A 21,187-nucleotide genomic window follows, 5' to 3' on the forward strand; every position below is an offset into this window, starting at 1 on the left:
TGTAAGCAGTATGCTTCTGAGGGCTGAGTTTTAAGTAACGCTGAGGAGCCCTAAATGAATATTGTGGTGCCCTGAAAGATCACTGAAGTATCCACTTAAACTAAACCTGATATTGTATTTCTTCTACAAGGCTACTGGACCAACAGAATTGGAAAGGACTCAAGTATCATGCCTGTTGAGCAGATCATATGAGTTTGACATTTTAGCAAAGCTAAGCCTATGGTGTCTGAGATGTGAGCAGCCCCTGAGACTGGGCAGAAGGTGTGAATCTGCTAAGTCCTGGCAGTCACGAGGGCCCGCTGGGTGCCGACACAGCACCATGTGAACGGGGCACCTTGCAACGAGGCAGTTCTGCAGAGCTCGGCATAACCAATCGAGTGGTCCCCAGAGGAGGCAGAACAAAAACCAGAGATAACTTTTGCAGTAGGTGCAATGTCAAGTTCAGAACCTACACTGTAGCTGAAGACTTCTGAGCACAAGGCTTGGCCACAACTGCAGGGCCAGCCTGGCCACAGCTGGACAGCAGAGTCTAAATTTGAGCATCAGGAAAGCCATCTCAAAATTAACAACAGGCAGACACAATCGTGCACTAGGAGATAGCGATGAATCTCTGGCACATCCTCTACAAACCCCCGGGACAGCCTCCGACTGGCCAGTCCGCTGCCCTCCATATAGCACCCAGGAAGTTAGCTCAGGCTCCTTCTCCGCTTAGAATGCTCCACTGGCACCACACTGTCTTCGGAATGACATCAGAGCCTGGCTGCCTCTGCTTCAGCCACATCTGCCTTCTGTGACAGGCTGCAAGACGCTTTCCCACCTCTGGGCCTTTGCACATGCCATGAAAGTGAAAGTGTTAGTCACTCAGTTGTGTGTCTGACTCGTTGCGACCCCATGGACTGTAGCCCACCAGGCTCCTCTGTCCATGGGATTCTCTAGGCAAGAATACTGGAGTGGGTTGTCATTTCCTCCTCCAGAGGATCTTCCCAACCCAGGGAATGAACCTAGGTCTCCCCCACTGCAGGCAGATTCTTTACCACTGAGCCACCAGGGAAGCCCCTATACATGCTATTCCTTCTGTCAAAGCTATGGTTTTCCCAGTAGTCATGTGTGGATGTGAGAGCTGGACCATAAAGAAGGCGAAGTGGTGAAGAATTGATGTTTTCAAATTATGGTGCTGGAGAAAACTCTTGAGAGTCCCTTGGACAGCAAGGAGATCAAACCAGTCAATACTAAGGATATCAACCCTGAATATTCATTGGAAGGACTGATGCTGAAGCTGAAGTTCCAACATTTTGGCCACCTGATGCAAAGAGCTGACTCACTGGTGCTGGGAAAGATTAAAGGCAAAAGGAGAAGGGGGCAGCAGAGGATGAGATGGCTAGATAGCATCCCTGACCCAGTGGACATGAATTTGAGCAAACTCCAGGAGACAATGAAGGACAGTCAGCTCTGGCATGCTGCAGTCCATGGGGTCACAAAGAGTGGGATAAGACTTAGCGACTGAACTGAACAGATTCTTCAGAGGTCTGGTTCCGTCTAAACTTTCAGTTTTCTATTTCATTGTTATCTTGGAGCGGTCTTCCTTGGCCTTTTTGTTAAGTATCAACCACCCCCTTCATTATTCTCTAGCCCAGTACACTATTTGTCTTCTTGTAGCACTTAGCATGGTTCAAGGTTATTTGTTTACTCATTTACTTATTCGTGAAATTCATGAGGACAGGGAACATGCTGGTTTTTTCTTTCACTACATATACAGCACCCAGTACATCACAGGCATTCAATAAAAATCGTCAGTGTTGAAAATATTATGTTCAGTGAAAGAAGCCAGACACGAAAGGCCACACATATAAGTATGATTCCATTTATGTCCAGAAATGTCCAGAACAGGGAAATTGAGAGAGATAGAGCACAGATTGGTGGCTGCTATGGGCGGGGGAAGTGAGAACAAGGAGCAACTTCTTAATGGGTCTGGGGTTTTCTTTTGAGTGATGAAAATGTTTTGGAACTAGAGGAGATGATGGTTGTACAACATTGTCAATGCAATCAATGTTGCTAACGGCAAAATGTTACGCATATTGTACCGCAATAAAAAATCACTGGTATAGACCAGTGCATGCACTGTGCTTGCATTGCCTCCCACCTTCCTGGCAGATGACAGCTAGGAGGTAGGATGCTTCTCCTCGGGCCAATGCCAGGCGGCATACCTGCATGCAACATAGGTGCCCCTGGAGGAAGGCATGGCAACCCACTCCAGTATCCTTGCCTGGAGGGTCCCACGGACGGAGGAGCCTGGCAGGCTGCAGTCCATAGCGTCGCACAGAGTCGGACACAACTGAAGCGACTCGGCATGACGAGGTGCTCGCAAAACAAACCACTGAGATGGACTCACTTTTATCAAGTGGATTAATCCAATGAAGATCAAATCCCCACTTGGGCTGTGCAGATACAGAATCAAACACAGAACCCCAATTCAAGTCTTCTAAGTTACACACAGAGAGGACAGGATGTGAGTCCCAAGTATTTGTCCCAAATTCAAGCCAACCAAGCTGGCCCAGAGGGGGAAAGAGAAAGCGGGAAATTTCAAAGCAGGAGATCTCTTCTGTTCCTTTCCCAGATCTGCGGCGTGTCAGTACCATCGCTACGAAGGCTTGCCTTCACAAACTGAGAACTTTCTTTGTATTTGGACTATTTACTTCCATAATTCACTACTTCTGAGATTAAAGGTAAAACACAGGTCTGGGCTTGGGGGGCAAGATATTGGGAGTAAAATATCACTGAGGCTATAAGATTAGAAGGAGTCTCCAGCAAAGTATGCAACCCTTCTACTAAGAAGGTTGGTCGGTCACTTAACCACTACTTTTTGTCTTCTTTCATCTATTTCAATAACTTGATTGACACTTTGTGAACTCGCTAGTCCAAACGAAATGTGGGGGAACACTGAGGAAATGAAATGCAAAAGATATACAAACATAATCTTTCCAAATACTAAAATTTATATATAGGAGTTTTTAAAAAATGAACTTTGTAGTCTAAAATGTGAGATTTACTTTTTGGACAGAGAACAATGGGAAACCTTCTCTCTCACAGTTTGGATCCCACATAAAACAACGTAGCCTTTATCAAACTGCGAATGATTTAAACCATGTTTATAAGTACACAGGAAGAAGAATCTTTCTAAATTAACTCCCAAAACTAGAATTCTTCATAAGCCAAGGCTTAAAAAGACACAGACTATTTAAAAGAAACATACACATACTTTCTTAAGGACGTAGGTTAGGTCTTTAAAAGGAATATCACTACATTATACACAGATGAACATAAATATCCAAATTTAGCTCATAATGCCAAAAAAGAGACACTGATTTTCAATTATCCTCTGGAATCAGCCACTATGGTATCATAAAACATGATGTATCAACCAGCAAGGGAATATATCACAGTCTTGTTAACTATGTAGTCTGAAATGCTCCTGAATTATCTTTTTAAGTGGAACAACCAAGAGCTACAAAACCTGGAGACAAATACTTTAAAGTCTGGAAAAATGTAATCAAAATGATCTTAAAAACTCTTGAAATAAAATCTTTTAGAAAGCAGAAATATATATTTTCTACTTTATCCAGACCGTTTTGAGACGCTCACATTCAGTACTCACTCTTCTCTAATATGTTCTGATTCATCTATTCTATCTCCTAAGTAACCGCTCCACACACGCTCCCTATAGAGTTCTGGCGAGGAAAGAGGTCCTGGCTAATCACTCCTGGGTGCCCTTTGTTTCCACTGGATTAGTAATAATGTACCATTCATTAAGCACTTGCTAGAGTGCCAAGTGTTTTACATAATTATCCCTAAAACCAAGCTTTTTCTCCATTTAATGGGATGGAGCACACTTTACAAAGACGGCAGCCACATTACGCCCCAACCCCAGGTGAAGCTGCAGTGTATCCCTGCCATCAAGAGGTGGGCCCTGCAGTGCCTCGACCAACAAAATCTCGTGCAAGTAACTCTGTGCCAGTTACAGGTGAGGCCCTCAACTGCTCTAACACTTTCTGCTTCTTGGGAGAGGCACGCAAGAGGCTGGGCCGTGACCAGCTCAAGCCCCAAGGAGAGGCCCTGCAGAAGGAGCCATGGAGAGGCAGGGCAACAAGCATGGAGGCATCAGAAGTGTAAACGAAGGAGTCGTCCTGGAGTCTGTCTCCAGCCGCTGTACTGCGCTCACTCATGTCCGACTCTTCGTGACCCCATAATGGCAGCCCGCCAGGCTCCTCTGTCCATGGGATTCTCCAGGCAAGAATACTGGAGTGGGTTGCCATTTCCTTCTCCAGGGGATCTTCCTGACCCAGGCATTAGAACTGAATCTCCTGTGTCTCCTACGTTGTCAGGCTAATTCTTTATCACTAGCACCACCTGGGAAGCCCTGTCCTTCAGGCCCAGCCACTAAAACTGATGCCACAAGGATCAGGCCCTAACTGTCCAGCCAAATCCTTCTTCATGTCCACAAAGACATAAGCAAAATAAAATAGCTGTTTCAGGCCACTGAAATTTGGGCTTGCTTGTTAGACAGCAGTACACAACTGTAACACTCTCCCATGGACCCCGCAGCACTAGAAGAGTCTTAGATCTAAAAAAGATGAAAAGAGACTCTCTGTCTTATGGCTGGCAAAGTATAATTTAGCCCATTTTACTAACAGAGCAACTGAGGCCCAGAAAAATTAAATGACTAGCCCAACCCAGCTGGCACTAGTGGTAAAGAACCGCCTGCCAATGCAGGAGATGTAAGAGACGTGGGTTCGATCCCTGGGTCCAGAAGATCTCCTGGAGGAGGGCATGGCAGCCCACTCCAGTATTCTTGCCTGGGGAGCTCATGGATGGAGGAGCCTGGTGGGTTATACAGTCCATAGGGTCGCCTAGAGTCGGACGCAACTTAGCACAGCACAGCTCAAGAGAGCAGAGTTTCTCCAGCATGATTTCCTCTGCAAGTGGGGAAAGAAGCCTAAAACTCTGTTTTCTTGCTTTATTACTGTGCCGCCTATCTCCTAGTTACTTCTCCAGGTTGTTTGACCAGAGCATGAAAGTAACAATAAAGTCAATGGAGAATGAAGACTTCATGATGAGAAGGGAAAAAAAAAGTCCAATAACAGAGACAGCAGATTTCAGGTCACCAAAGCCATGCTTCTCATTTATTTGAACCTCTAAGCACATAGGTCTTTCTCCAAATTGGGGTGTCTTTATTTGTCAGGTGAGTTCACTATTCGTTCAGTAGCAAAGGCGGTGGAGCAACCCCACACCCGGCTGGTTATGAAAGCATCTACAGTTAAGCTGAGGGAGCCTGCGTGGGAGGCAGGGAGGAGCAGAAACGGGCTGTCACTGGACTCTACTCCTCGCACCTCCTTTAAAGGTCAAGAGGAAGCAGTTCTGCACCATCTGCTCCAAACAACTATAGAATGAAAGCCAACTCCAACTCTGAATTTAAAAATAGCAAATTTCAGAGGGTTCCATTCAACAAGCCAAGCATCCTTCTCAATATAAAGATACCATAAATGTGGGAACCCATGAAGAGGCCACGGCGGGATGGCAAGACTTCTGTGCCAGGGAAGAGCAACTCTACCTCAGTCTAAACTCTTCCTTCTGTATACTCTCAGTGACCCTTCTAACACCCATCCCCTCTCACAACCCTTTCTACCAGGCTCTCTGGAAACCTTTCTAACTGAAAACATACCTCCTCACCCACTCTCTCCATATCCACCTTTCAATGGCAACAGGCCCGTCTACGAGGAAAACACTTCCCCATCCAAGGAAATCCACATATATTTCCACATTCTCTGCACTACAGGACCCAGCAGTGGGGCAAGAGAAGTCCTACAACGCAGTGAACAATACAACCAACTGTCTGTTGAACATCTTCACCTTGCAGATCCCAGAGGCACTCAAATTCAACATGTCCATAACTGGATTTATTCCCAGGTGGCTCAGTGGTAAAGAATCTGCCTGCCAATGCAGGAGACACAAGAGACATGAGTTCGATCCCTGGGTTAGGAAGATCCTCTAGAGGAGTAAATGGCATCTCACTCCAATATTCTTGCCTGGAAAATTCCATGGACAGAGGAGCCTGGCGGCCTACAGTCTGTGGGTCGCAAAGAGTTGGACACGACTGAGCAATTAACATGCACATCCTCTTTCATGCCAAACCTATTTTTTGTTTTTCTTATTTTTTCCAGCTTTATTGAGCTATAGTTAACATATATCATTATGTGATGTACAGAAGATGTCCAATGTGATGATTTATGTGTATACTGGAAAATAGCCATCACCATAAGGTTAACACATCCATCACCTCACAGAGTGACCTCCTTTTGTCCGTACACAAACCTGTTATTTTTTATTCTCTGTTTTAATTGATGAGCCTGTGCATTCAGGCTAGGAACATAGAAGTTGTCTTTGACTTCCTCTGTCCCTTTCCTCCAACCTTACAGGTGTGCTCAGTAGCTTCAGTCATGTCTGACTCTTGGTGACCCTATGGACTGTAGCCCGCCAGGCTCCTCTGTCCATGGGGTTCTCCAGGCAAGAATACTGGAGTGGGTTGCCCTCCTCCATAGTATCTTCCCAACACGGGGATCAAACCCACATCTCCTGCCCTGCATGCTCATTCTTTACCGTTGAGCCAGTGGGGAAGCCCTCCAACCCCAGAATCAGTGACGAATTAGTAGAGTTCCCCTCATATATACTTATCCTTTTTCTCCATTCTACCACACCCCTAGTTTAGACACTCACAGTGGCTTAACTGGCTTGATTCCATCCTAGTGCCCTCAAATTCAGACTTCCCAGTTGCCAGAGAGCTCCCTCTAAATTACAAGGAGGAAAGAGAGAGGGCTGGATGAATTAGGAGACTGGGATGGACATACATACCCTATTGATACTATGCCTAAAATAGATAACTAATGAGAACCTACTGTATAGCGCGGGGAACTCTACTCAATGCTCTGTGGTGACCTAGATGGGAAGGAGATCCCAAAAGAACGGATATACGTGTAGCTGATTTGCTTTGCTGTACAAAAGAAATTAACACAGCACTGTAATGCAACTATACTCCAGTAAGAATTAATTAAAAAAACAAGCAAATCTGGCCCTGCCTTCAAAAATAAATAAAATAAAATATGACTGTATCTTCATCATTATATTTAAATTCTTCAGTAGTCCACTCTGCCTGGAGGGTCAAGCCTAAGTTCCCTAAAACAGTGTACTAGACCTTTTAGCCTACGCCTACTCATGTCTGAGTCTAGGATTTCACCTCTTACCTCCTCACTCTGTTGCTTGTACCTCCCAGAACACTTCATGCCGTTTCTCACCTCCACACCTTTGCTAACGTCACACCCTCTCTGTCTGGGGGCTCACCACGTCTCTATTCTTTCCCACACATTACCTGGTTAACTCCCAGGCACTATTATATACAGTCCAGGTGTCCCTGCAGCTCGGGGGTCATTCCTGACATCGCCCTTCTCTTTCACCACCCACAGCCTAGGTTCCCTGCCTAATTGTCTGTTTTTTAGTCACTAAGTTGTGTCGGACTCCTTTTTGACCCCAGGGACTGTGGCCCATCAGGCTCCTCGGTCCATGGGATTTCCCAGGCAAGAATATTGAAGGTGTATTACCATTTTCCTTCTCCAACCTTCCACAATACTTACTATTAATACAGCTTAAAGAAACTGTGAGGTATTCATTCTTCATTTCTCTAGCACCTAACACCAAGTCTGGGGCTGTAGGAGATGCACAAGAAACTTAAAATGAATGGATGATTAAATTATTAGATGGATGTGAGACTCAGGATAAGTCTGTACCAAAATGTAGCAGTTGTCTGTGGCTGTGTAACAATATTATGACCAAATTAGTGGCTTAAAACAAATCCATGCTTTTTGGCTAAGTGTTTCTGTAGGTCAGGAGTCCCAGTACAGCCTGGCTGGCTCTTCTGCCCCTCGGTCTTACAAGGCTGCCATGAAGATGCCGGCCAGGGCTATGATCTCTTCTGGAATTTGACTGGGGAGGGACCTGCTTTGTTGGTAGCATTCGTTTCCTTGCAGACTGTTGGGCTTGAGGACCTCACTGGAACCGGAGGTCCCTCCCGGATGGGACTTTCCAGCGTGGCCAGGAAAGGACAGAGTGGCTCAGGAAGACAGACATTACAATCTCAAACAATGTAATCAGAAAAGTGCTACTCCATCACTTTTTCCATATTATACTTGTTAGAGACAAGTCACAGGACATTAAACCAAGAGATGTGAACCACTGGGAATCCGAGAGTCTGTCACACACAGATACGGTTTTGAGAGAACTCACCAGAAAGGGTGTGCAGCTAGAACAACAAGGAGAGGATTGAGAACAGCAAGAATTAACTATGCTAACAGAACGAGTATATTTATGTGCAAAACTTACTGCACAATCTTAATAATATTTTCTCTTTATGGAAATGACTTTTAGGTTACTAGAGAATTCCACAATTAGTAACAAAAAAAAAAAAAAAAAAATTCTGTAAAGTACCGCTCTGGGTTTGGGGGTAAACACTAAATTTAAAATGTTGACCATTTTCTACTTTTACATTCCTTTCGGCATCATTATTTTTGTAACTGGCTCTGTAGATCAGCAAGACTCTTCTGAAATCATTTATTTTTCATCCATTTTACAGGGTGTTTGGGGCCCAGGAGGCAGAGCTTTATTTAATATTTCTCAATAATTTATAGCCAACAATACACTGAGAGAAATGTCAACCTCATAAAAACTGAAATTCAAGTGAGAAATGCTGAAATTTTCCTCAGAGAAGGAGAAATTTATGAAAATAAGGCAAGCCAAGGAAGTATATTAAAACATTTCAAAACATAAAGAATGTGTTTAATGCATCCACAATTTTTAGACATGTCCCTCTGGGTTGATCCACATCTATCACAAACAGGGCGGCCTGGGACTGCATCATGCCTCGGTCTGTCACTCTTCAGACAGGTCAGCACCGAGTGTAGCTGATGATGTAGCAGTCACTTCAAGGTAGACCTTTGTCTCAAGGCTTTCTTATATCCTCCCCTAAAAGTCCATCCACCCCTTTTATCAATGCTGTTTCCCCTGTGAGTAGTTCTCTGCTCCCTCTGACTCAGGGTTAATCACAACAGTTATGGAGAAAGTCCCCAATGCTACTTCAAGAGATATCACAAATGAGGGAAAAGAAAAAAAAAAATCTGACTTTCTATCAAAACATAAAGCTATTAGCAATTGTATGCAAAGATTTGGGAACCAGGCCCACCTGGCCTCCAAAGAACTCAAGAGGTCAGATTCTCCACAGTCAAAATAGCCTCTCAGGCCTCTTTTTAGCTCTGTGATCAGGGAATAAGGAGAGGATTTTCCCGCTAACTTTTAAACTTCTACGTAATTTCTGAGGCATAGCTATTACCTATCATTAGATTTTCAGGGTTTACCCAATGAAATTCGATAGCACTCTGAAGAATCAACTGAAAAAGTACCCTTCGTCAAGGGCAAGCAGATTGTGAAGGGTACAGCTAATGCCATGGGTTAAGATTTAAAATGCTGAGGCTGAGATTTTAACATCATGCCCACAAACCCACCAGTCCTGCCACTAAACTGGCTGACACTGGTCTTCAGCTGAACATCAGGAATTTCCAAAAGAACATGGACAAGGGTTCTAGAATCAGAACAATCATCACTTACTAGCTGGGTAGGTGGTCTCATTTCCCTGAATCTCAGTCTTCTCCCCTATAAATTGCCTATTTCATGCACTGGTAGCTTGAATCTGAGTTCAGACATCTCCGAGCATATTCAGTGAGCTTAGAAGAAGGGGAGTCAATCAGCAATTGAATTTCTCTAAATACAGGAAAGAGCCAGGCTAACCAATTTGACTCAGGCGGGAGGGAAGCAGTGATTTTGAATACAGCAGGGTAGAGACCGCACAGATACATCCCCAGCCTAGACCTAGGGGGCTTGGGCTAAACACAGAGAGAGTGAAGACATGGAGAAATCAGAAGACCCTTTCTGACGATGGGCTCTAGGTGACATGGGGCATAACCAAGCTGCTCTGGTGTCCCTGAGGCAAAACCATGACAACCTGGAGAGCAGTGAACTCCCCTTTCACACGTGACAACATGACCTTATTGTAACTTACACTCCAAGGAGCACAGAATGTTTGGGGCCCTGAGGATGCGTTCAACAAAACTCACTGGGTATCAGCTGAGCATTTATACTGTGGTTGAAAGTACAGAGACTGGACCTGGGGCGGGAGGCAACAGAAGCCAAGACAGAGAGGCAGAACTGCACTCTACAAAGGGGGACTCAAAGGGGACCCCAGGAGAGAAGACATCCCCCCAGGAACACCCAGGGCCTTGAAGGGAACTTTTCTAGGGGTGAGATCACACGGTCATAAGTGGGGATAAAGGTGTCTAATATCATTATAGTACTATCAGTCTGACCCTCACTGACATTATACAAGTAGGACCGGCTGGGCAGGTCAGGGTCAGTACCATTATTTACAGTGGGAAAAGTTGGGAAGGTTTTAAAAAATAAATCCAGATTTCACAAAATTTTCTTTAAAGCAATGCAGGTAAAAGGGAAAAAAATATTCCTCTGGTTATTGCGAAAGAAACCGCTCCTATCATCAGACCAAGCTAAATGGTGCAAGTTCAATTTCCTTTCAGTGTGTTATGGCTTTTCCCAGCTTCTCTACTCCTGGCTTCCTCATTTGCCCAAAACCCTATGCAAACTCACATCCCTGGTGGAGAAGCAGGGACTGCAGTAAGGGTGCTGCTCAGATTAGGCACGAGATAGAAACTCAGGTCACATTTCATAAAAGATGACTTCTGAGAAAAACCAAATCTGCTTCCCACAGCTCAAGAGTTCTTCAAAGTCCATTTTAATTACCAATGTTTCACAGGAAACATCCTTTGTCTATTTATTCTTTAAACAGGGAGTTCAGGTTTTCTTCCATTTCAAATTGCTTTATTGACTCGACTTGCAGCAATTCCCTTAGGTGAGTATCACCAGCAGATCCAATTCAGCAAAGTACTGGATTCGATTACCGTCAAGTAAACAACTTACCACCCACACAGATTCCATCCCCAATGAAATCCCTGTGTTACTGAACACTTCTCTAGGAAAGGCAATGGAAAAGACTCCCTCTTCAAAAGGTGCACCTTGATGCTATATTGTGTATAGTGTGGTTCCCTGAGCCCAAGAGACATTGTATGTGGAAGACCAAGGACGTGTAAGGCAGCAAACTCAGCCCTGCCTCTCCATCAGAATCGCCTCCCAGGAGGGCAATGTACAACATGATCACTATGAAGTATGTCTCAAAAACATTTGTATCTTTCAGTTCAGTTCAGTCGCTCAGTCGTGTCCGACTCTTTGTGACTCCATGGACTGCATCATGCCAGCCTCCCTGTCCATCACCAACTCCCGGAATTTACTCAAACTCATGCCCATTGAGTCGGGTGATGCTATCCAACCATCTCATCCTCTGTTGTCCCCTTCTCCTCCTGCCCTCAATCTTTCCCAGCATCAGGGTCTTTTCAAATGAGTCAGTTCTTTGCATCAGGTGGCCAAAGTATTGGAGTTTCAGCTTCAGCATCAGTTCTTCTAATGAATATTCAGGACTGATTCCCTTTAGGATGGACTGGTTGTATCTTTAGACCTATTCATACCATCTGTAGAAATTTGTACTAAGAATATAAAATGGGTGTAGAAACCTACAAGGATGTTCATTGCAATACTGTTGATAAGTGAAAAAAAAGAAACTAATAATAATGCTCAATGATAAGAATTGTTCAAATAAATCAGCCAATTAAATATTCTACAGGTATCTTTGACATTTAAAAAAAAATACAGTGGAAAATCCCATGTAGAAATGATATTACAATGAGCAAAGTAAGTTTGTATTGTAATATCAAAACCCATAGTTTTTGTATATATTTTATATACATATGACATAGAAAAAAGATCCAAAAGATGGGTACCAAAATGTTAATATTACTTATTTTTAGGTGGTAGTTTAATGGGTAATTTTAATTTTCCTCTTTTGTCTGAGTTTGTAAATTTTTGATAATAAACACATATTACTTTTTTAAATTAAAATAACATTTTGGTTAAAGGTCAAATTAGAAGAGAACTGAAAATAATATAGCCCAAACTTTTATTTCTACACATAGTGATGCTCCAGCTTAGGAAAGTATACTGGGTAGAAAGAAACTCTACGACAGAAAAAGGAAAAGGATTTCTTAAATCACTATTCATATTAAGGTTGCCTTAAAATTAAATGTGTAATTAAATGAATTACAAACTTATCAAAATAATCTCTGACTTATTATGTAACTAGAGCCCTCCCAAGGGCATAGCTCTTCAGTTTTTCTGGGTCACTAAGATCACCTTGGAAACACCTGATTAATGTCATCAGTAAAGCTTGCAGAAAATGCACACAAGTGCTAATAAACAGAAGTTCTGAAAGCTGGTTGAGGAATTCACAGAGACCCAAAGCAGTGCATGGATTCTGTAAAGCAGTGTTGTATGTTCCAACATGAAATCATATGATGTGGAATAGAAAATGACAGAATACAGAATATAAGGGAATAATATAAAACAGAGCATGCATCTATGATGGCTCAGTAATAGTGTGTGAAATCTGGGGCTCACAAAATGTTAAAAATTAATTATTTTTAACATCTGGATAAATCTAAAGAATATGCAGAGATGTAATTTATTCTTTTATATGTCTGTAGAATCTAGATTTTGACAAAAAGTTTATCACTGTGGGACAGGGTTAAACACTATGAATATGACTATGCTAGAAGCCCATTACTCCAGGTTAAAAAATATATATATATTCTGCACTAGAGAAGGGAAAATAGCCTCAGGTGATTTAACCAAGCATCTACTACACCTTTTAAAGGAAATAAGGGAAAAGAGTAGAATTTCTTAAACCTCCTATACAAATTATCCATTACTGCTTGGAAAAAATAGGAGTTAAAAATTTGGGTCAGGGCCTGAGCAAGTGGTTTTGGATTTTTTCTAGTCTACATTCTGTAAGTACTTACAAGCTTTATTTCTAATTATGATTTATTTACTACCACTGAATATGGACAACATTCATTCATTTACTAATTTAATATCTACAAAAATAAATCATACCCAGTCACATACAAACCCTCTCTCTCATTCATTCTCTGTCTCCTTCATTCATCTGCCCTTGCCTTTTCCCCAGAACATAGCAACAGCTGGAAATGGGGAAACGATATAGAATTGATTGCATCTGAGACAGCCATAGCAGCCACAGGGAGACAAATGTCTGTTTCAGACTGTCTCTGGCTCATGCCAAATGCCTGAATCCAATGGATCTTCCATCAGAATGGTGGATTTGTGCCCCATTAAGAAACTGATTCAATCAAGTTTTCTCTCACCCCTGTTTCAGCCACTGGACAGCTCTCAAACACCCCCTGTCAATAGGACAGGCAGCTCCCTAGTTTTATGGGAAGCTCCCGTAACTGTTTTAGCTCTCACTCAGGGGAGCGTAGACAGAGGAGGAAACTGGTGTCAGGTGGGGTGCTCTGTGTTAGAACCGCCATTTTTCCACTCTGTCCTCTGGAGCTTTGACATGCAGGCCTACACCATCTGGGGCAGAGCAGCCCATGGAAACCAAACCTCCTTCAGCACTTTCAGCCCTTCTGCTCCCTTCCCTAGATGCTCCCCGAAGAGAATTCACAAAAAAAGGGACACTGCCCTGCGTGAAAGTGTGGAAACAGATGGAGAATCTTAGGCATTACCAGGAGAGATAATTATTATTAACTCATTACGTGTGGAAAACACTCTTTCAGGTTCTGAAGTCATATTACATAGGCTACAACTGGTCCTGACCCAAGAGTTTTGAAGGCATTTCCAAATAAAGGAAAGGAAATTACAGGGAAGAAATTATCTAAGGTCAGTAAGAATCAGGCCCAGGATGAGTCACAAATTAGGGTGAAGCTTATGGAGTTGATCATAAGATCTTTTTTTTTTTTAAATTGATGCAAAATTCACATAATGCAAAATGAACCATTTAAAAGTGTACAGTTCAGTGGTATAATATTGTACGATCACCATCAAGTTCTAAAACATCAGTGTCACCCCAAAGAGAAAACCCTGTACTCAGTAATCAGACCTCCCTGATAGCAGTTCTTGGGCTCAAAAGCAGATTGCCTGACACTGTCACGTCTGTTTTGTTATTGTCGTTTGGTCGCTAAGTTGCATCCAACTCTTTAGCGACCCCATGGACCCACCAGGCTCGTCTGTCCGTGGAATTTTCCAGGCAAGCATACTGGAATGGGTTGCCATTTCCTTCTCCAGGGGATCTTCCCGATCCAGGGACTGAGCCTGTGTCTTCTGCACTGGGAGGTGGACTCCTTACCACTGAGCCACCAGGGGAACCCCTGAGTTCTGTTTACAAAAGATCTAAGTTGAGTATAATGTCACGACAGGACCTTTGCTTATCTTCTTCAGCACTGTATCCTCAGCATTGCTGAAGGGATGCTGAATGACTGGGAACCAAACTGAGGAGCAAAGGACTTGATTTGTCACCAAGCCAGTGAAGTATCAATCCCTTTCTGCCCACCTCCCAGACACTGAACCAGGCTGGGCCGTCAGTGCTGGAATCTAGAGATCTGAAGGGGGCTGACACAAATAAGAGTTAAGAAGGACCAAATTTGATGATATGAGGCTTAGCAAGTACTTCCTGAGTGTCAGAAGTTTTACTTCAACCCCTTACTCTCCATGGGGACACCTAAAACTTACAATTGTGTGAGGTCACTCTGAGGTCACTCAGAGCTGGGGCAGTACAGCCCAAAGCACCTGCCTTCTAACACGAGACCACGGCCATTTTACAGATGAAAAAACGAAGGCTAGAGCAAAAGCAGCAGGATCCCAGAGAATCAAAGGCACTACCAGTGTCAGGGCACCTCAACATCAAGATGGGTGAGAAAGCTGCCAACCGATGGGTGAGTTTACATCTAAGTTCAGAAGGGCGAGTCCTCACTCTTTAGTGATGCAATCAGAGGCAAGATCCCATGTCCTGGTGATCCTCAAGTTTGCAAAGGTCATAAGGTGGGCCCAAAGGTATGACTAGAAGGCAAACCTAACCTATAAAGTGATGCACAAAACCCATTTATGTAACGTTGTAAAGTAGAAGTTTAAGATCACTTTCTACGCACCTAAATACCCAGGTTTTTTTTTTTTCATTTATCTTTATTCCTAAATACCCAGTTTTGAAAGCTTTCAAGATTTCTGCTAGAAAGAACATTCTTGGAGCGGATGGCAATGTCAGTCCCACAAATGGTCTTTCTCCCTCTCTCTCCTCAACTTTTATTTTTTTTTTATGCTTCATGCATTATATTGGAGTTTTTTTTTAAGATGTAAATTTTAATACATTATTTCTTTTTTGAACTTGAATGGGAACCAGAATGGGATGATCCAGAAGGTGACCTGTGGCGTCTGGGTAAAGCAGTGGTGTTCCGAGGGACTGGCCCTGGGCTCAGGGTTGTTTAGTGTTTTCACCAATCACTCGGCTTTCAGGTGACCATGATCTTGTTGGTCTTTTTTTGCGATCACCAGATGAAGAAGATCTAGAACGCTTCTCTTTCTGTTCCTCTCAGGAGATGATGATGAACTTGAACAAGATCTTTTTCATAGGGGAGAAGAACCCCTGTGGGACCTGGAGCTGGATCTTGATTTCGACCCACGAGATCTCGAACATTCTCTGGAACTGGAACGAGACCTTGACTGTGAACTGGAAGAACTTCTTGAACACGACCTGGACCTAGACCTTGAACTGGAGGGGGAGGATGAGCATGATGAAGATCATGAATGTGAAGACTGAGATTTTGAGCGACTTCGTCTGTTAGATTTCTTATTTTACTATCTTCTTCTTCACTGGCATCAAGATTATATTTTGAGAGATGAGCATCATCTTCATCCTCATCTAATTTATATTTAGAAAAATCTTCATCCTCATCCTCTTCTTCTCCCTCAGATTCTTTATCTTCAACTTCCTTTAAAACAGATGCAGGACCAACTGCCTTCCCTCTGTATTTTTTCTTCTTACATCCAAACTCATCATATTCACCATCAGATTCTTCTCTCTCTATGTATTCAACATTTTCTCTTTCATTAAAACCTCCACCATATCCTGTTCTTTCTTCCAGTTTAGCATACTTTGGAATATTACACATGTTACACTCTGATCTTCTGGCCCAATTCACATTACTGCAAGTTTTGCACTGCCAGTCATTAGCACTAAATAAGCCTCAGCTCTTTTCTGCGAGTGTCTTTCTTATTTTAGCGACCCCTGCTTTCATCATCTTAGCCTCAGTTGTTTTCTCTCGACCACATCTGTTACAGCTAGTTCTTCTAGCAAAGTTTACTTTTCCACATCTGGGTCCAGAACTTCTATTTCTCTTTTCATGTTAATGTCAATGTTAATTTTTGTCCGGGCAAATCCAGTCACCATCACTGACTCTGAGATTCTTGGTCGACATCTTGAATGCCACCACCACACTTTCCTCAACTTTTAGAGTTCACTTTTGTCTTTTTCTCAGGGAAAGCAGAGGACAGAGTGGTCAGCATGCTCGGGAGTTAAGTCTTGGTGACAATGCCCTGAAGGAGACATTGCTCCCCGCCCCCCCACTTTCAGACACAGAACTCTGAGGCCCAAAGGGGTGAACTGCAGCAGAGGTGTCCCTGCAGCCAGCTGGCACGTCTCAGGACAGCAGCCACGGGCACTGGTACACGTGAGAACCAGGAGAAAGAGGATGTGGAGGCGCCGTCCTGGGCGCTGGGAACGATGTGGAAGACTCTCCCCCGCTACAGAGCTAGTGCGACAGTGAAGCAGCTCTGAGACTACGATGAGCATGGAAATTTCACCTCCCACCTGGTGTGGCCTGGGAGGAAGAGGCTCTCTTATTCTTTGGCCTGTTCAAAGTCCAATGCATTATTAATATTTGAAATTTTCTTTTCTATATTGCTGTATCTGGGATTCTAATATTAAGTTATCTGAAAAGATTTTCACTATGGTTTGATTTAATTCTTATTGTAAGTGTGATTTTACTCTTACCGGTGACTTTATGCCATGCAGAATAAGAATGTCCTGAAGTAAATATTCAATTAAATAAATAACTAGAACCTAACAGGAAAATAGGATTCACTTTTTTATCTACTATAATGTTATTCAGGAAAAACACCGCATAATGAAGATGTTAGCTTCTGTTTTACAACCCGTGCCAAGAACCATGTGTTCCTGTAAAAGCATCAGGAGCAAAAAGTCACAAATCTCCCAAGTGCCTGGGCCACTGCCTACATGGATTATGTGAAAGCCTAACAAGTACGAGTTTTAAAAGGTGCAACTTAAGCCAGTATCTTTCCATACCTATGAACTGTTCTCTATTAAGCTATCCATTTGTCTACATACCTGTCTACCTATCTATCTATATCACCTGCTCTGTTGCTAACATGAGACACTTAAGACTGTAAGCAGGTAACTTTCCAGCCAGGTAGGTGTCTTTGGTCCCCTTGCTGAAAAGAATCAACTTGTCTTAACCTACAGTTGTAAAAGCAAAGGTTCAACAGAAGGTGGCTGAGAGCTGTGTATAAACATGAAGTAGAAACACTGGCTCTGTGTGCCATGGGCCCACGGGGTCTCGGTCCCGTCAGCATGGGCAGGGAAGGCAGCGCAGTATCACAGTTTACCACGTGGCCGCGAGCACGTGGCCGCCTGTGGTCAAGGCCCAGATGCCTCCCTTCCCGGCTGCGTGCACTTAAGCGGGTTCCTTAACCTCTTCTCCATTCTGCTGTGAAACAAGGTGATGCTAATATCAACCCCGAGGACTGGATTAAGTGAGTCACGTAAGTACAGTGTTCAAACAGCACCTGGCACCTACCGGGCACTCGGTAACATGATTACTCCCTACGGGTCATTTTCTCTCTGGTTCTTTAATAGCAGCCAAATTAGTACAGAAAACTGAGCACTCTTCTGATAAATAATCAAACTGTGCTCTCTCCCATGTTATTTTCCCCAAATGCCATCAGAAGCGATGGAGTAAGTCTTTAGAAACAGACTGCCACTCATATTTTTTTCATAATTCACCTATAGCTTTGTAGCTCTATTCATCTTCCCACAGAGCTTTAAATGACAGAACTTCTAACATTCCTGAAGCTGATCAGCAGAGAACGTAACACAGTTTGAAAGCCGGTTTAAAAAAAAAAAAAAAAAAAAGAAAACTCTTTTATTCAAAGAAAAATTTCCTTGAGCTGAGCCACTTCACTCACCTCAAAGAGAAAAGCATATTTCTAAAACACGCTGGCCTAGTTTAGCAGACAGGAGGAAATAAAATAAAAGAATTTATCCAGTCTGAATCTATCATCAAGGGAAAAAGAAGAAATATTCTCTCTCTCTCATTTAAATTCATTTGCAATATATTTTTGTATCAAGGGGTATAAATAATGCATGATGGCATTTCGGAACCGCAGACTCATGCTCCAGTGTGTTCTATTACCTTCCACTTGGGAGTCACAATGCAAGGGGTCCTGCAGTGAGCTCGCAGGGCTGTCTAAGATGGAAAAGTGGGAAGGAACGGTCTCTCCCAGGGCTCTGATGTGTCTGAGTTCACTTCTTCCCTCCCGCCACCATTACCCTCCCAGTAGGAGCTCAGGGGCCTGGCTCTGAGCCACCGCAGTGTCCTTGGGAGAGGGTCTCACAGCCTGCAGTGATCAACAGTCCCTGAAATGGTCATCATCTCTCTGCCCAAGGAAGCCGGCGCAGCACAAGGAGCCGACCAAGGCTGGTTTGCCTATTGGGAGGGAGAAACCAGCTTCCTTCCCAGGAAGGAAGGAAGAAAAATACTTACACGGTAGGAAAATCGTGATCTTCGTCTCCTGTAAACCCGTGTGCCTTTATTTCCTATCTATTTAAAGAATATGCTAAACCTGGAGACATTTCAGCTCAACAGTGTACCACCCTGCTTGTCCCTGGAAATAAAAATGGGTAAAAGTTCACTAATGCATTCTGTTGCTAGGTTCTACAAATCATGTTTTACGGCCCCTGTGTGTGTGTGTGTGTGTGTGTGTGTGTGTGTGTGTAATAAGAACTGACAAAGAAAAATACAACACAGTGAAAACAAATTACTTTCTTATCTTTCCTCAAAAGTTAAGTAAAGGTTAGTGGGTTCTTCTTGGAGTATGTCCATGTCCTCAAGAAGTTATTGATCCAAGATGCTCAGACAATACTCTCACATAGCAGAGCAAGAAAAAGAGCAGGCAGAAGAGAAGGAACCAAAGAATGTATTCAATCCTTGCCTGAGATCCTGGTTTTGAAGAGAATACTCTTCAGACTCTATAGATTTCTACTGGATACAGGAAAGTCTTGTTTCATTTGTTAAAAAGAAAGTCTTGTTTCATTGTTAAAAAGATTTGACTGACCTTGGCTAAGTTCTGCCAGGGCTAAACAGTATAAGGAAAACATCATTAAATACCACTATCCGTATCATATCAGAAAACAGTGATCCTCAGTAAACCTGCTGTGAAATCTTAAAACAGGACAAATACTCAAAACTGTCTAGGCCACACTTAAACACACACAACCACCCAGAATAACTGCATTAGGAGCAGGCACACTGCCAGGCCCTGGGGGAGGTCTGGAAGCTGCCTTAGACCTTAGAGGCGGACCCTGCAGGGCAGAGAGGGGGAGAGGCCCTGAGCACAAGGCGTGTCCTGTAGGACACGGAGCTGAAGGTATCACAGCAATATGCAGCCTCCGAGAGTTTGCTACCATCTGGAGAGATCACTGCTGCTGCAGAGATCACAAAAGTTCTTAGAAGAGATGCAGGCTTCCCAAATAGCTCAGTGGTAAAGAATCCACCTGCAGTGCAGGAGATGCAGGTTCAATCTCTGGGTCGAGAAGATCCCCTGGAGAAAGGAATGGCTACCCACTCCAATATTCTTGCCTAGGGAATTCCATGGACAGAGAAGCATGGCTGGCTATAGTCCACGGGATTGCAAAAGAGTCAGACATGACTTAGCAACTAAACAGCAACAGCATTTCAGATAAACCTTGAATTAAAAGTAGGATTTCAAAAGTCACAGATAGGGAACGGGAGAGCGGGAGTTCTGGGAGAAAGTGGTCTCTCCCGGCTGCACGTGCATAACCTGCTTCTATTTAAACCCTCCCTGTCACCCACGGAATGCAGTAAAACCCCCTCCTTGATCTGTCCCTTCCTTGCCGTCTGGCCTCATCCCTATTGTGCCGATTTCTCATCGTTGGTGGGGAACTACCTGGAATTCCATGAGTTTTGTTTCTGTTCTGCTTCCCTCCCTTAAGCTTTTACACACAGGATCCTCTTCCTGGAATGCCTTCTCCCCCACCCCTGACCTCTTAGCTCCCCACAAGCCCTGGTTCTCTCCAGTGTTCTTCCATCCTTCAACTCTGAAGGTGAGCTCAGTCCCCTCAGCAGAAAGGTCCTCATCATTCCAGAAGTGTTATCTCCAACTTTATTATGCCTGCGGCATCTTGACTGTGCCTTCTGGTTAACCTGTACACCTTGATTGTGCCAAGAAACCCTGGCTTTTCGGGAGTATAAAAATGAAATGGGTTTACATTTTCAAACCATTACCTTTAGCTGTACTCTGCCAAATCACTAGTCCTACTGCTTAGCCACAACAGCGGCCAGAACTTTTCAGGCATGTCCAGAGGTTAAAGTTAGTCCACTTCCTTCTAAGACCCTCTTCGCTCATCTTCCTTCATTGCATGGCGGAATGAAGACCGTCTCCTAAGACTAGCCCCTGGGTGGGGTGTTGGCAGAGGATAGGGAGACAAGAGGTTTGTACTAAGAACCTCTGGTTCCTCCCTCTCTGTCTGACCTCTCTGATGTGGAGTGAGGGAAGCGGAGACCAAGACACACAGGATGGGAAGGTGATGCAGGACAGTCATGAAAGACCATCAGTGGTGAGCAGGCAGCTGGTCTCACCAGGCATCCGCTGGTAATTTCCAACTATGTGGTGATCTCCGTGTACATTCTGTAGCACCCTCTGGAATGAGGGTTCACCTTCACCCTCATCTGTAATGGAGAACCCCTCAGAGACCCCTGACTGCCCCACCTCTCTCCTGAGCCCACCCCTCCCTCCATCTAGCATCTTC

General features: G+C 43.7%; 1 protein-coding gene and 1 pseudogene across 4 annotated transcripts in view; both read right to left on the reverse strand.

Moving 5' to 3' along the window:
• Positions 1 to 21,187, reverse strand: part of NCAM1 (neural cell adhesion molecule 1) — a 348,328-nt gene that overhangs the window by 238,174 nt on the left and 88,967 nt on the right. The gene's annotated exons all lie outside the window — the stretch shown is intronic.
• On the reverse strand, positions 15,536 to 16,538 carry LOC136175132 (zinc finger Ran-binding domain-containing protein 2 pseudogene; annotated as a pseudogene).

The sequence above is a fragment of the Muntiacus reevesi genome, chromosome 9 (genome assembly GCF_963930625.1).
Source record: "Muntiacus reevesi chromosome 9, mMunRee1.1, whole genome shotgun sequence".
NCBI lineage: Eukaryota > Metazoa > Chordata > Mammalia > Artiodactyla > Cervidae > Muntiacus > Muntiacus reevesi.